At 44.5% G+C, this 17488-nt stretch overlaps 1 protein-coding gene and 1 long non-coding RNA gene across 2 annotated transcripts in view; one reads left to right on the top strand and one right to left on the bottom strand.

Annotated features, from left to right (window-relative positions):
- The window catches only part of SRRM4 (serine/arginine repetitive matrix 4), a 182802-nt gene that overhangs the window by 154334 nt on the left and 10980 nt on the right, over nt 1-17488 (bottom strand). The window lies entirely within an intron of this gene.
- On the top strand, nt 590-13089 carry LOC129049255 (uncharacterized). The gene is made up of 3 exons (XR_008512192.2): nt 590-684; nt 7779-7861; nt 12179-13089. It is a non-coding gene; the product is annotated as an uncharacterized LOC129049255 (long non-coding RNA).

Raw genomic sequence — 17488 nt, 5'->3', positions numbered from 1 at the left:
TCCCCATCGGCTTGTGCATCCCATCCCTTTCTTGCCCCGGATTCTCTACTTCAATTGTCTTTCTCTCCCCTACTCTCCTCCCTCTTCCCGATCTCGTCCAGTCCCCGGGGTCTGCCAAAGATGCCATTCGGTGGGATAATTAAAGTTCCCCTCCTGTTAGCATCTTGCTCCTTGCTCCGGAGCCCTCCCAGCAGCTGTTCAGCTGCAGCAGGCCTGGGAGGGCCGCACAAAAGCTTTGCTAATGATTGTGTCTACAAGCTGCGTGTGCGAGTGAGTGTGTGTATGTATGTGTGTGCGCGTGTGTGTAGACCGCCAGCGTGTGACCGGTCTTACCCCACCCCTTTGGGCGGGGGGCCACGGATTCATTACAGATTTCCCTCGGTGGCAATGAGAGGAGGGAGGCGAAGGGGACCAGATGGCAGACAGGCGGGTGGCGGTCGGCCCTGCCTCCTCCTCCTCTCACCAAGCAGATGCCCTAGGAACAAGGGCCCCAGGCAGAGGCAGGATTAGAGGGGGAAACTCCGTATCAATTAGTGTCAAAGGCCGGAGAGCTGGTGGGGGAAGGGGCGGTCCGTTGGCTCTGGCTGGTGGGGGAGGGGAAAGACAGCACTGATGAGGAAGGGGTTTCAAGGCCAGGCCTGTGCCCATCAGGAGACAAACATGCGTTCTCACTGGGAGCTGGAGGTGAGGAAAAGAATCACCTTCAGAAATAATCAAAGGCAGTAGCCTACTTTCACAGATGGGTAAACTGAGGCATGGTGAGGAGACTTGCTAAGGACTGGGGCTACTACTACCTTTAGAGCTCTAACATGATTGGGTGTTACATAACATTAGATAAGAGCAGAGATCAGAAAATATGAATAGATATTAGATAACATTAATCTTTTTATTTATTTTTTATTTTTTTTGAGACAGGATCTCACTGTGGCTGGAGTGCAGTGGTGCAATCTCAGTTCACTGTAGCCTCGATTTCCTGGATTCAGCCTCCCAAGTAGCTGGGACTACAGGCATGCACCACCACATCTGGCTAATTTTTGTATTTTTTGTAGAGATGAGGCTTTTGTCATGTCTTGAACTCCTGGGCTCAAGCAATCTGCCCACCTCAGCCTCCCAAAGTGCTGGGATTACAGGCATGAGCCACTGCTCCAGGCCTATTCATATTCTTATAATACCAAAACTTCTAGCAGCAATGAAAGAGTATTAGCCTCACCACTGAGCACCCACTATGTGCCACATACCTGGACAATTTCTTCTCTAACAAATCCCCTTAATGGCCTGACAAGTTAGATCTTAATAGCCTCATTTTATGGAAGAAGAAATTGAGGCTCCAGAGAGGCCTCCCCACTAGAGAGGGGAGTCAGGCTACCCAAAAGCACACAGCCAATCAAGATGGGGCTCATATTCAAACCCAGAACTGAGCCAAACAGCCACCAAAAAACAACACTCATCTGAGCCCCTCTTGGAGTGGGATTGGTCCGTATTGCTTTACAGGAGGAGTGCTGCTAAACCCTCACTCCCTCTAACCAAAAAAGAGAACCATATTTCAAGTCCCAAGACCAAAATTCAAGTTCCGATTGTTATTTCTAAGCTGTGTGACCTTGGGCAAGTCACTGAACCTCTCTGAGTTTGTTTCCTTATTCTCTAATGGTGTCAGCCAACAACAGCAGGTGGGTCAATTTCTTTTGATAGATGCTTATAATAGAACATTATACAGGCATTAAAAATGATGAGATGGATGGATATTTACATGGCAAGGTACTCTGACTGTATTGCTAAATTTGTTAAAAAGTCTGGAATAAAAAAAACATGTCCAACGTTATCTCATATTGGTAAAGGGGAAGAGACGGAGAGAGACGAGAAAAAAGAGAGATAAAATAAGAGTAAGTTAATGAGTCTAGAAGGATAAACTCCAAAATATTTATGTTGGTTATCCTGCGCAGTAATATTTTATTTTTTGTACATCAGTATTTACAAAACTTGGTATTAATACAAGTGATGAATATTAAAAGGATATTCTCCCCTCAATCTTGCCCAGCTCTGAGTGTCATGAGGTTTCAGAATTTGACTCTGCACACTTAAATTGCAGTCCATGTTCAATGGATGGTTCGTGTCTTCAGAGAGGGCTGGGAAGTGATAAGATGTGGGCCAGGGTCTAGTCTACAGCTCAGTTAGGCCAGAGTCAAAAAGAACCAGCAGCTAAGGGGCTGCTGGGGAGGGAAGGGTTAATGTGCAAATCCATAAAGCTGACCCTGAGGTGGCCCACTTAGGAGACCATCTGCCAGCAGGCCCGCAGCTGCCAATCCCAAGCAGGCCCTGCCTTCTCACAGGCTCCTCCCAGCCCACACAGCCCGGAGCAGCCCAGATGCCTCTGCCTGGGCCTCGGTCTCCAGCCAGGGGAGATCAGCCTGGGAGATTCAACCCACCTCCATGCCCATCTCCAGCAGGAGCATTGGCATTTCAGGCAATAGAAGTTGCAAACTCTTTCTTGCTTATGGTCGCATTTGACCAATAGAATCAATGGTGGTATTTCCCATTGCATAGCAGAGGAAATTGAGTCTTGCAGAAGCTCTATGACCTGGCCAAAGACACAAATTCTCCTTGGGAGACAGCCCAGGCTCCTGAAGGAAGCAGCAAACCCCCATGTCCTGATATTCTCCCACAGGCAGTAACTTCTCCAAGAGAAATTGAGGAGCCAGGAGGGATCCCATATTGCAGAGCCCATCCCCAAGAGCTCAGGGCAATGGGGTGGAGTGGGGAGTGGGGAGCAGAAGGTCACCATCTGGGAGTCCAGGAAGCTGGGTTCAAATCCTGGCTCTATCTCCCACTCTACCTCATCTCCTGGTCTACCTAAAAGGTTTCATAGGGTCTTTTCAACTTTTCCATGGTGGAAAATACAAGATCACTGACCACTTCCTGACCCCAGGAAAAGAAGGAGTAGTCGCTCCCTAGCGTCTCTTCTCACACACCATTGCCTCACACCCTAGCATCAGATCCTGGTAGACCAAAAGAGGGGAGAGAAAGAGTTAAGTTGAGAGCAGATGGAAAAGGGACAGAATCCTCCCTGGAAACTGCCCAAATGTCAGACAGAGCAGCTCAGGACTGGCGGCCAAAGGAGGCAGAGAGAGAACGGAAAGCTCCCAGAACAGATGGGCCAGCCAGGGCACAAGGGGGATGCAATGGGCGTCATAATCATAACATCTCAAATTCCTCTGGTGCATTCCTGTTTTCAAATCTCATTCAAATCCATTATCTTATTGGAATCTTACAGCTTCCTGGAAAATAGATGGCCAGGGGCTGTGAGACCCATCTGGCAATATGTGGTAACTAAACTCAGAGAGGTTAAGAGCTTTGCCCAAGGTCACACAGCTTGTTTGTTGTCAGAACAGTCAAAAAGGAAATCAGATCTCCCGAATCCTAATTCAACCATCAATGGATGTGGGGATTGTATTCCCCCATTTTCCATCCCGAGACCTTGAAATGATGACATTAGTGATAAGTAACAACAGTAACATCAGTAACAATAATGCAAACATGTATTGATTGATTACTCTGTGATAGGCACTGCTTTAAGCAATTAATGCATATAATTTCATTTAATTCCCACTTGGACCCTGGATGAGGTAGGTTTCACTGTTAGCTCTAATTTACAGAAGGAGACTGAAGCCCACGTGACTGCTGAAGGACACAGTTATAAAACAGTGGACAGAGATGTAAATATACACCTCCCTATCCCTTCTCCACCACACCAGTGGTTTCTAGCAGTGGTGCACATTAGGATCACCTAGGGAGCGCTTAAGAAAATCCCAATGTCCAGTTCTCTTCCCAAATTAATTAAATAAGAATGTCTGGAGGTGGGGCCCAGGTGTCAGTACTTTTTAAAGATTCCCAGTTGATTCCAATGAGCCTCCAAGTTTGAGAACCACTGCACCACACACTCCTCAAAGACTGTTCCATTTATCGTCTCAGAGGAGCTGTGGGACAGCTGAGTTTCCCTCAGTTTCCCTGTCTATAACATGGGGCCCCTTCCATTTTGACAGACTAGAATCCATCCTCTCCAGGGTTGGGATAGGAAAGCGTTAATCCCTGAATGCTTTGAGCTGAGAGCTCCAAAAGCAGTCTGTTCCTGACTGTCCCTTCTCCTCCTTTCCCCCAGAGTCAGCCAGAGTTTAGGGGCCTACAGTGAGCCTGTTGTAAAAGTTTTATTATGTTTATTTCAAATAGGTTTTTTTTTGCTATCAGAAACACCGAAATCTGAAGCCACAGGAACTGTGATGCTGCTAGCAGCCTGTTTTAATCTTCTCTGGATGAACCAGTTGGGTGCCCCTGAAATACAGTGAAATAATAGTGGAGCGGGGAGCCTCGGGTTCTGCCAAGGGAACAAAGGAAAATGGATCCTGGAAGAAGGGTCTGTGGTTTGGTGGCAATGGGGAGATTTTTATTTTTCAGACACTGGACATCGTCTTCGCTTCTGCCTTTAAAATCATTCCCCACTTCTTCCTCGGCAGGAAGTAAAGTGCCTTCTCAGTGCTTGTCCTCTTTTCTGAGTCTGGGGGAGCCGAGAGGAGAGAAAAGGAGTCTTAGCTATCAGCCGGGCTGACTTGTTGAATGGGCTGCCATACTCTGGTCAATTACCTTGCCTGTAAAAGAAGGGGGTTGGAGCCCTGATTCTGACCCACCCTTTGCTAGCAGGAGGCTAGTTCTCTCAATCCATCTGTGAGCTGCAGGATGGAAAATGGAGGAATCCAAATGAATGGAGAAATCTGAACAAAACTAGGCCTCCTCACAAGCTCTCTGCTGTAGGCTCCCCTCCCCCTCTCAGGAGCAGCTGCCTTCAGAAGCCACTGTACTTTCCTAAACCCCTTGGACCTTGCAGTCCTAGTCTTCAAATGTTTGGAAGACAAACAGAAAACTTCCAGGATTGTGAAGTCTAGGAATCAGATGTTCTAATGAACAATATCCCACAGGATGCAAGGAGCAGAATGGTTGTGACCCTAAAGGGATCAGGAGATGACAAACCTTGGATCTGGGGAATATATAAACCATGAATCTTATGGTCTCAGAATCTTAGAACCAGGGTCATAGCCAGGTGTGTGGGACCTGCAGCTTACACAATTTTGGAGGCCTCTTTAAGAAAAAGAAGATCAAATTTTCAAAAAGAGTTTGGTACCAAGGTGGATATTTAGAATAAGGTGATAATAACATGACTGGTTTTTAAAAGCTGAGGAAAACCACAAACATCCAAAATCCAGACTAGAACATAATTTTTATTAATTAAATAACTGATCAATTAACAATTCATTAATAATTAACAGCCTGAAACATCTCTATCATACTCTATTCCCTGTACTTTTTGCCTGCATATTCTGATCATCTCTTCATATGACAATTTAGTAATATCATCTATAGAGAGAAGAAAAGAATAATTCAATTTTCTCTATGATGGTTTGCTTAAGAGAACTTTGGGGGAAAAAGAGGCCATGAAGATAAGAGGTCTAAGGCTTTCACTGAGATACGAAGGTGGAGGAGATACATGGAAAGGACTGACCTCAAGCCACTGCAGCAAGCCCTTGGGGAACTGGGGGTGACAAGACCTTCCAGTGTCCCTCTGATCTTTCTGCTGCCCATTGGGAGGGTTTCCTTCTGAAGCTGATCTGGGTGTGGTATCTTAGCCACGTGTAGTTATCTCTATCTGGCAGGTGCCTCATTTCCAGTTGGTGACCTTCCCTCGGAACCTCTACCAGCTCTCCTGCTTAACAATCTCAAATCCTTGGAGGAAAGCAAGGAGGGGAAATAGGAACTGAAAACATGTATAAAATTGCCCTCATTTTTGACAGCAATCTACGCAGTTGCTGACTTCAATCTTTTATAGCATGTCCCTGAGAGAATAAAAAATCAAGGATGCTACAGAGCCCTGGGGGCTGGGGCTCAGGATATGCCGGAAACTGTGAAGGCTCACAGCTATTCAGTTTGGGTCTTAGATTGGATGACGCTGGTGGTGGGGGATGGGGTGGGGGTAGAGAGAGCACAGTCCAAATGGCTGGGTTAAATCTACTTGCCCCTGGTCTTTGAACATAGGTTGCAGCCCAAGCCTAGCCATCTTCCCATATGCCCTTCCTTGCTGGGACCTAGAGGTAGCTACATAGAGATAACTGGTAGCAGTGTGGTATGGTGACTGTGAGCACAGGGTGTTGGATTCAAACCCCTGCTTTATCCCTTACTAGCTGTGGGACCTTGAATGAGAGTTGTCACCCCTCTGAGCTCCAGGTTTCTCAACTGTAAAATAAGGATAATGAAAATATGCGCGCCTTAAAGAGTGGTTGTGAGGTTGAAGCAATTTCATTCAAATGCAATGTTCAGCAGCCTGGTGTAAACACTGGCCTTGGTGTAGATGCCCAATAGATGCTGGGTGTTACTGTGATCCTTCCTGTCCAGCATGGCCTTTGTCACCACCAGAGCCCAGTGAGAGTCACTCTTCTCCATACTTAGCCCCAGGGAAGGGCTGATATTGGCTCTCCTAGTATCATATGCTAGTCCTGCACCAAACACGGTACCTAGGGTAACTGAGAACTGTAATGGTGTCTATTGTGGTCCTAAGTTGGATGGAGATAAGGCTGTATCAGACAGGAAAAACTTTCTGGAGAGAACTAAATAAAAATATTATAGTTCCTTATATCTACCATCTTACTTGTTTGCCCCACAAATGGGAAATAAACACTTCAAATCAATTAGATTTTCATCCTGTCCCAAATGTCCAACCAGACCCCAGGTTTCTGACAACCCCAGTGCCATTTCTCAGAATCCCCAAGAATTTGGAGAGAATGAATCCATCCCACACCCTCACTCTGTTCCTTGAGCGGAGGGACCGTATCTGGCTCATCTTCATATACCAAGTGCCTAGCACTATGATAAGCCCATAGAACACGTTCAGTAGATACATTAACTCAGTGTGCAAATGAATAAATGGGATACCAGTTTGCAAGGGAAAAAAACCATCAGAGCAGATAACTCCTCAAAGATCAAAGAGAAAGTTGAAATTCTTTTTTTTTTTTTTTTTTTTTTGCTTCTTTTCTTTTCATAATCAGCATCTAATGAGGACTAACAGCATGGCAGGCAACTGGGCTAAGCACTTCATCTATCGTCATGTTTAATCCCTCAGGGCCACATTGAAAGCTGTATTTCACATAGGCAGTGTGGTCTAATGGGTAAGAACAGAGGCTATAGAATCAGACCTGGAATCAGAATCAGAATAGATCATGGCTCCAGCATTTTCTAGCTGTGTGATTTTTTTTTTTTTTTTTGAGACATGTTCTCACTCTGTCATCCAGGCTGGAGTGGAGTGCTGTGATCACAGCTCACTGCAACCTCCACCTCCCAGGATCGAGGGATCCTCCTATCTTAGCCTCCCAAGTAGGTGGGACTACAGACATGAGCCATCACACCTGGTTAATTTTTGTTTATTTCATAGAGGAGGGGTTTTGTCATGTTGCCCAGGCTGGTTTCAAACTCCTGGGCTCAAGTGATCTGCCTGCCTCGCCCTCCCAAAGTGCTGGGATTATAGGCATAAGCCACCACTCCCACCTAGCTGTGTGATGTCGATCAAGTTACTTTCTCTCATGGGGGTTTTCCTTATCTATAATATAGAAATAACAATACATACATGACAGGGTTCATATATGAAACATAGTAAGGCTTGGGAAAATTTAACATAGTGCCTGGTCCATAGTAATTGTTCAACAAATAGTAACTGTTATTTTTCCTGCCCTCTTCCACTCATACAGAGAAAGAACTGATCAGAGAAGCCTGAGATGCTCACCTTAATATGTGTTTCCTGGTATGAAAGGCAATTCCTATCTTGAGAGAGGTTGGTACTAAGCTTCCTTCACTTCCCACTCAGACATACTACGAGACTGCCCTTGCCAGTTATCTTAGCACCCAGGGGACCTTGTGACAAGCTTTTACCAATGAAATTTAAAAAGGAATGTTGAGTCACTTCCAGCAGAGACAGTCAAGAGTAGGTGGGGCCTCTCCAACGTTGTTCACTTTCCTCATCTTCCAGCTGCACCACCACGTCACATAACTTTGAAGTCATGCCATAAGGGTGGGTCCCTGTATGCCACGAGAAGCAAAGCTCTCCTTCAACCAACATAGGAAGGACTAAGACAAGAGCAAGAAATGAATGTAACAGTGAAGCCACTGAGATCCCAGAGCGCGTCTGTTTTAGCTGATAATCTTGCCTACGCTAACTATGCCACCTTCATTTAATGGCCTTTTTGTAACAATCCAAGATGGCGCTATTGTGCTTATTCTTTGAGCCCAAGTGGTGTGTGCAACCAAGAGACACTTCCTCATGGCCAGAGACCACTTTCCTTGGCAGAAAAATGGTGCTGGTCTGAGAGATTCATAGGAAAGAGGATAGGAAATGAAAGAAAATCCTCACCTGCCTCCCAGGTTCCCCCATTGGCCAAATGATCCCATGACCATGAACAGTGATAAGCTTCCATTTAGGTTAGGCTCTGGCAAAATGCCTCCTTTTCTAGCTGTTTCTTGAGAAAACTCAGAACGAATATAATTATAGCCCAAGGACAGGGCTGTGCGTGGCTGGATGACTTGAACTCACAAAATCTATGTTCCAATGGTAAATATATTTTCTCTGTCCTTTTGGCCTCTCTTTTCCCAGAGATGCCTCTTGCACCTGGAAATAGTTTAAACCAATTCTGACTAAAGCTCTGGTCTGACCTTGCCTAAATGGAGACCAAGAACACTGAGGTCTTTAGTACAGGGCCAGTCACAAGAAACACAGGGTTCACTGGGGTCAAATGTATTGGAAAGTTCGCGGGTCCTTGGTCTGAGTCCTTTCTTTTCCAGTGACTGGGAGTGCAAATGGGATGCTAAGAATAAACTTGTGTTATGCCTCAGTTACACAGGACTAGGCTTATTTTAGCCAGTCACCTTGTTCACTTCAGCAAGAGAAGTATTTGCTCACTCCTGTAAAATGACTCCGAGGTGTGTGGCTGGGCAGCTACAGCATATTGCACTTCTTTGATGTGTGAGGTGTGCCGGGCTCTTTTCCCATTTATCATCTTCAATGGTCACAGGCCTTGGGAAAAAGTTATTTCTCCCATTTTATAGATGACAAAATTGAGGCTTAGGAAAGTGAAATATAGTGTAGTACAGGGGTACTGTACAAAGTAGCATATTGTGTAGTGCGTTCTGTACAAAATACAAGATATCATGTGTCATAATACAGTACAAAGTACAGTGCAGAGCAGTAAGTACCTCCCCAGCTCCTGGCATTATTTTTGATGTGTCAAAGGATGTGAACAAAACATAGTACTTCTTCTACTTAGTGCCTAGTATTAGAGCACCACTCTAAGGCACAAATATATATAAAGTGTTTGGGAAATTTAAAACACCGTATACATGCAAAGTATTAACAAGTTAATTAGTTGATTGACACAGAGGTAGCATAGGATAGAGGTTAAGACTGTGGGCTCTGGAATCAGATGGGACTGGGTTTGATAAAGTTTTGACCTCTCTGAGCTTCAATTTCCTCAGCTGCAAAATAGCTATAAGAATATTCCCTGTCTTACAGGGCATTATAAGGCTTTAATAAGTTATAGTATACGAAATGCTTAGTGTAATGCCTAACATACACTGTTGTTACTCTTGTTATTATAAATAACTCTGTTAGTTTTAGTTGTTTCATCTATGAAATGGAAAAAAATAATTCTTCCAATCTCACAGTGATTTCGTAATTTGAGACTCTTTAAAATGCAATATGCCAACGCTGCAGATAAGATAAATCACCCTCAAACTTAACACAGCAGGGACACAGCTGGGAAAAGACGTGGCAGAATAAGATTGGGCTCCCTGAGGCCGCCCCTCCCTGCTGCCTTCCCCCCCTGCCATGACATTCAGGTGCCCCTGGCAAGACAAAGCTGGCGTTGTCCTGACTCTGAGTTCCAGAGCCCTAGCAGCAGATCCGGCTCCTGCAGCCTCCCAGCACACTGCTGGCAGAACACATGGCCAGAAATAGCTCCCCAGGTGCAGGACTCTCCCTCCTGGATTTGCCTGATGGTATCATGAAATGTACCTGCATAGCCTGGTATCCTGGGAATCAGCAGTGTGGGGGCTGGGTCCTTGGACCCCTCACATCCTTCCAGATAGGATAAAGAATACCTTTGTCCTGTCTTCACCAAGATTGTCTTCATTTTGTCTTCCTGATCCCACCCAGTAACCAACTCCTCTATCACTCACTCTTGGATTATACAAATATTTATTGTGTACTTAGTCATGCCCAACCTTAAACTCGACACTTTCCCATTATATGCATAAAAAAATCTCTTTACACCCCGAACCACTGTCTTGCGCAGTGCCTGTTCACAGTTCTACGTAAATAAGAATTGGGCATCACCTGTGTCCAGAGCCCTGTGCTAGTCTCTGGGAATAGAGAGATAAATAAGACAAAGCCCTCTGGCCAAACATATACATTCAAATACCAATTAACAGGTTGTGGAATTGTTTCTCTATTGACATTTCTATTGATCAACCTAATCGTTTATGTATTTCACAGTAATTATCATAGCTGGTTAGCCATGGACCAGCTTTTTTAGCCTTGGGCAAGTAACTTCACCTTTCTGACATTCTGTTTTCTCCTTTGCAAAATGTGTTAGGAGAGGGAATCCAGTGATAACATTAAATGAAATAATGAATGTGATGAGCATGGCACCAACAGCGTAGTAAATGTTCAATAGTTAGCACTTGATCTGATTCTTCCAAAAGCTGTAGCATCCCCTTCCAGGTGGGGGAAAGATAAATACATAGTATGCATGCTACAACCTCCGTTTCCTGCAAGGATGACAGACATTACTAATTGATCCAAGCACTCTTTGCTACTGTTCTCAGATATAGCCCTAGAGTCCATCTCAACACAGTGCTCCAGACCACCACTACCAATTGGTTAGAGATGTTGACACTCTCTGTGATTTTTTTTTTTTTTTTTTGCCATATTGCTCTTATCCACTCAGTTGCACAGTTCTGGAGCTTGGATGGCACTCTAAGAAATATCTCTTTCCTTTCTGAACATTTTTCTTGGGTGTTGAATGTAGCCTCCTCAGAGACCAAGCTACATGACCCTTAGACCCAGATGTATGCAAATAATGGCCATTAAATATAGATCCTGATTGATGTGCTTCTGACCAGCAAACTTGGCTCCCATTCTACTGACTTGCTGAACAATCTTGGGCAAGTCAATTTTCCTTAGGGAACAATTTTGATACATATTTTTTCGACACAGGTAGTGTGTCAGTAGGATGTGGTAGTTAAAAACTTGACAATTAGTGCCTTACAAGCTTGAGTTTGAAACCTGGATCCACTTCCTAGCTGTGTCATCTTGAAGAAGGCACATAGTGTCCCCATACTTCAGCTTCCCTCTCTGTAAACTGGAGATAATGACAGTATCCACCTCAAATCTTAAGCCCTTAAAGGAGATGTTGCGTGTGCAATGGACAATATTTTGAGATATTGATCCATGTGGATTTTTTTCCCTCTCCCGATATTTTCCCCTGTTCTTTTTTACCATTTAAGCAGGCCATGGGTTCTACTCTTATTGCCTCAGGGAGGCGTGTGTCAGGCTGAAAACAGAAAGAATATGAGAGTGTTTTCGCGTTTGCTTTTTGGAAAAGTCAAAGCCCTTAGGGAAAGGGATTTATGGACTCAGAAGAGAATCATGAAGAAACGCAAAAGAAGAAAGATTTCTCCAGAACAGAAAAAGATTGCCTCCAGGCTGGGGAGAAGGGAGAGAGAGACAGAGAGATCCCTAAGACCAGAAAGGTGCCACGTGGCAGGGATGATGGATGTGTCCACAGTAACGTGTGTGGACTAATGGCCAATAGCCAGAGCTCTGCCAAGTTGGGCAGCCCTGGGTAAATAAAACAACCTCAATGGGCTTGTGTTCTCCTTTACGTTACAAGGCTCTTTTCAATCACTCCACAAGTGAGTATAAGGAAGTGGAAATCCTTACCAAATTGGTGCTTAGAGAATGTTTACCCCACTCCTCCCAACACCTTCCTCATTACCAGCGACTCAGTTCATGCCCCTCTGGGGTGCCATCTTTGAGTTGAGCTGTGGTCAATAGCACGTATGGTTAACTAATATCTCTTGTTTCCTTGTCTTGAAGGGTTTTTCCTCTTCATGGATAACCTTCTTGCTGAGAAGACACTTCCTGGCTGGTTGATTCTTCTGAGTGATTGCCCAGTGCAGGCTGGGACCATAGCTACTCCACCACTGCCTCATTCAGCCCCATGAGGTCCGCCTCATCTCTGTGCAGAACCTTCCTCCTCTATCTGAACCAAGTCTTGGAATGGACTTCCACTGAAGTAATCACCTAGAAACTCAGAAGCAGGAAAACAGTTGGGCCTCACAAGTGATATTTTTTGCTCCATACCTTGACTCTGGGAAAAGTTTTATGAAAGAGAAAACTGTGGAAGCAAGCATGCCTGGGCTAACTCTGGCCCTTACCAAGTGATAACCTTGACCAAGTTGCTTAGACTCTCTGAGTCTCACATCTACCATCCATAAAATGGAGACAATGATACCTATTACACAGAGTTGGGTGAGGATTCAGTGAAATCTGTCTATAAATTGCCTAACACAGAGCTTAGTTTAGGAATCAAAGTAATTACACAGCATTTGTATTAACTTGTATGTCCTTGGGCAAGTCACTTTACCTGCCTTGGCCTTAATTTTCTTTTTGATACTATTAACTCCTGCCCTGCTTTCTAGTCACTAGTTATTCATAAACATGTCTCCCATACTAAAATGTAAGCAATTTGAGAATAGAGAAAATTTTATTTTTTGTTTTTTTGCATATGTGAAATCTTTTTGCATATGTGAAAAAGGGTCATAGCATTTGTTGTGATCCTTTGTTTCTGATATGAACGAATATGCATAATTATTTAAATATGCACAGCAAAAGACCTCAGAGAAGAAAAACAAACCCAAGATGCCTGTGGTTCTTTGGACCCACAATGTTTTATAGGTGTTTTGGAGAGAACTAGGACTGGAAGATCAGGTTTAACTTTATCCCTGTGTGGTCTTGAAAAAAATAATTTGAGCTGGTAGTTAGTTCCCACTGTCAGTTGAATGAAATAAATAAATCTCACTTTACCATAAATGTGGGGAAATGGTGAAGAAAGGCACAAATTAGATACTCCATAAATGTTGGTTAGATGCAGAGGTGGATGGATGGGTAGATGGACAGGTAGATCAATGGGAAAAGAAAAAAGAAAATAGTTGTAGAATGGATGAATAGAGAAACTGTTGGAAAATGGATGGATGGGTGAATTAAATAATAAATGCATCAATTGTTGCTTGACTGACAAATGGATAAAGGGTGAACGGATCAATGAATAGGTGGTGGTGGATAAATAAATGGATGCAGGAATAGATGATGAGTAAATGCATGATAAATGGATGGGTGGATGGGTAGATGCGTGAATCAAGTTCTCAGCAAGCATAAAGTATTGTGCATCTGAAGAATAACCATGATTGCATAATGGCTGCACCTAACTGGGTCAGCTTGGGGTAAGCATTGCAATTAGAAGTCCCAAATTTCTCACTCAAGAAAGACTTATTCTCCTTGTCTGTTTCTCATTCCTAGGGAACCTTGTTTCCAGAAAGGGTTCTACATTAATGTAGCATCAAACTGGCAAGTCCCAAAATAGAACTATGGGGCAATGCAGGTGGACAGATATCCTGAGCCACATTCGCTCTGATGCACCACTGTGGCACTGGGATGGAGCAGAATGGAGCCACATATTGGAAGATGTAAACAGCTGGTCAAGAACTTCCTAGTTTCCATATGGTGCTCCTAAGTTTTCTCATCTTTCCTTATCTCAGGAGATTGGGAGAACAGGTGTTCCCAATAAGAGTTAGTGAGAGTTAGCAGCACAGGATTCAAATTCTGGCTCTGACATTACCTAGCTGTGTAAGTTAGACAAATCACTTACCTCTCTGATCCTTAATTTTCTCATCTACAAAATGGAAATTGTAACAGTATCTACCTCAAAAAGCAGTTGAGCAGATTAAGTGACATATTGCAGATAAAGCACTTTTCTCAGTGCTGGGTGTATAGTAAGTAGTCAGAAACTATTATTAGTAACTATTATTAAACCTTTTGACAGATGAAGAAGTTTTAAAATTGACATTTATGAGGTCACAGAGGCAGAGAAGTGAATCTAGGGGTAAGGAGACCTGGATTCCCATTCACTGTATGACTTTGGGCAAATGTCTTTCCCTCTCTGAGGCTTACTTTCTCCATCTGCATAATAGAGAATGGAACCCATGAACTGTGAGGTTTAGCATTCTTGATCAGGGATATAATCCCAGTGTCTTTTCTCACTCCACCACCACCATCAAACTGACTCGCTTTTGAACATAAGCCTGAATGGCCAAAGGCAACCATTGCAAATACTCAGTCATACCAGGAATCAGCAACCACTCGAGTTAAGGATTTTTGTACCCATATTACAGATGAGGGCACTGAGGCTCAGGGTAGTGAGGGGATTTGCAGAAGGTCGCACAGCTACTAGGTGGTAGAGTAGAATTCAAGCCCAAGCACATTAACTGCAAAGCCAGAACTCTTCTAACTATACAACACCCCTTCCTTGGCATGCGTCATAACTAACATTTGCTTGGTGACTGGGAGTTGATGCTTTCCTTAGGTTGGAGGATTGGAGGGGTGGGAACGCAGAGCACACTATTTTCCAGGGAGAGGAAAGACAAAAGGCTTTTAAGAACTGGAGTAGGGATAGTAAACATCAGGGTGGCTGAAATGGCATCTTGCCCAAGTCACAAGCTGGGAGTCTCTGTGGTGGAAGCCTCAGCCTGAGCTTCCCTGGAAAACATTAAAAGCATCTAGGAGCACTTAGACCACAGCCTCTAGCTCCTGCATTCAAACCATCACGTGGGGACAGTTTGAGAGTTGATTTGTTAAAAGGACATAAATGCTATAGAGCCAAGGTGGAACAGCCAGTGTTCTGGGGTGTGGATAGGAGTGGTCAGTGGAAAGCAATCGTTTTTATTTTTTATTTATTTTTACTAATTTTTTTGGAGTTGGGGTCTTGCTATGTTGCCCAGGCTGGAATGCAGTAGCTATTCACAGGTGCAATCCCACTACTGATCAGCATGGGAGTTTAGATCTGTTCTGCTTCTGACCTAGGCCGGTTTACCCTCCCTTAGGCAACCTGGTGGTTCCCAGCTCCTGGGAGGTCACCATATTGATGCCAAACTTAGTGCAGACAACGCATTGGCATAGCACACTTCAGCCCAGAACTCCTGGGCTTAAGGGATGGATCCTCCTTCATCAACCTCTCGAGTAGCTGGGGCTGCAGGCATGTGTTATAGCACCCAGCAGAAAGCAATCATGTTAGTTTTTCTCTTTCCAAAAACCCACAAGTGCCCTACAATGAACCCATTGTCAATGGCATTGATTGCTTGTGAGACTTTAGGCAAGTGACTTGACTACTGTGTGCCAGATTCCTTCTGTAAAATGAACAGTTAGGGAGGGTTGGGCTACAGCAATCTTGAGGCCACCCCTACTTCTTCTGGTTGTCAAGGTGTCTTTTCTTTGGGGGCCATATATAACCAGGACCCACCATGGAAAGAAGGTTTCCTGACCAGCATGCACTCTTCCCACTGCAGTTTGGGGCCTGTTCCCCTTCAATATGGTCCCTGCCATAATGGGGTACATGGTGTTTCTTCCTAAGGCTACTGATCTCTGGGTTCCCCTTTCAATTTTGGGGGCCCACTCCAATCCCTCCATGCCCCCAAGGCCATTAAGAGGAATGTCATTCTAAGAGACTCTCCATGCAGGAAAAAGATACAGTATATACAGAGCAGTTGAAGGAGGCATGATGCTGGCACACTCTGTGGGTGAACAGAAATGACAGGGATTGAATGGGAATGCTTAGGCAGTGCAGCCTGGGTCAGTGATTAGAGACGGTCACACCATTCCCACCCTTGCCTGGTGATCCCTGCTCAGTGAACAACCTCTTTGGGGTCAGAAATCTTTCCCCACAGTGGCATGAGGGCATTGAACTTGGAGTCAAGAGATCTGGAGCTTATTCCAGGTCTTTATAAGACCTTGAGCCTCAGTTTCTTCATCTTTAAAATGGACATAACACTGGTACTTACTGTGGTGAGGATCAAACAAGATCAATAGTAACAGTTTAACAGTGACGATAATAATGATATACCATTATTTCATGATGTGACTTTAGGAAAATCATTTCACATCTCTTAGCCTCATTGGTCCGTTTGTAAAATGTGAATACATTGATTTTTCTGTCTTCTTTCCCTAAGGAATTCTGAGCAGTGTGGTGTCTTGGGACTGGGTGCCAAGCAGCCCATATTTTAGCTACAGCTTTGGCACTAATTTTCTGATGCAATATGGAATGCCATGTGCTCTTTCTGTGCCTCAGTCTCCCCATCTATCAAATGAAGAGGCTATATTTGAGTTCTGAAGGTCCCCCTGGCTGCCCTCTCATCCTGACGGTAGACTAAGTGCCACAGTGAGGCAATGAGGATTTATAAAGAACTGACCATTGAAAGGTGCTATAATGATGATGGCCTCTCATTCCTGCAGCAAACAACCATCCATATGATAAATCCTGCACCACTGCTCAGATGCCTGCCCCTTTTGGATGTGGGTTGGGTCCCAGAATCACCTGCCTGTGGACAGGAGGCTGGGGCAAAACACTGGCCAAACAAAAGCCCCTTATTAGCTGGAAGCTCTGAAATCTGATTCCAGAAACACCCAGAGCTGCTCACCTGCTCTGCTAGGCACAGGCTGGGTGCAGATGGACATCTTGTCAGGATCCCCAGACGAGTGGGTGGGCAGCAGGTGCCACAGGAGACCCTGAGGGGGAGGGATGTCATGTCTCACAGCGTGGGTGGGGTCACCAGAGAGAACCAGTGTCTGCTCACCTGGTTGCAGCAGAGAAGTTCAAACAAGAGCCCTGACGTTGGGCAAACATCACTTCTCTGAACCCAGAGCTCACCTACAGGCTACAGACCTTAGGCAAATCTCTCTCTTTTTGCAGGCTTCAGTGTCTCTTTCTGCTAAAAGAGGAGCTGAATTAGATCAATGGACCCCAAAGTTTCTTTTATCTCATATCTCTCTCAGTGAGAAATGCTGAGAACAAAACCCCAATATATGTGTATTTATTTACAAATTATACATTCGTACTATGGTTCCAATATGTTAAGCACGTTATCAAACTATCCCTCAGCCCTCCACGTGTAAAATGAGATCAGGTGATCCCTAAGGTCCTGTTAGCTCTACGATTCTAATACACCTCTGTAGGTCTCTGAGTTTTCTCATCTGTACAGTGTGCTTATGGTTGTATTGTCCTCATTAACAATTTATTCAACAAATATTTAAAGATGACCAACCTTGAGCCACTGTACTAGGTGCTGGGATACCGCA

This window comes from Pongo abelii, chromosome 10 (genome assembly GCF_028885655.2).
Source record: "Pongo abelii isolate AG06213 chromosome 10, NHGRI_mPonAbe1-v2.0_pri, whole genome shotgun sequence".
Taxonomy (NCBI): Eukaryota; Metazoa; Chordata; class Mammalia; order Primates; family Hominidae; genus Pongo; species Pongo abelii.
The sequence above is the reverse complement of the archived record's forward strand: the minus strand, read 5'-3'. Positions and strand labels throughout refer to the sequence as shown.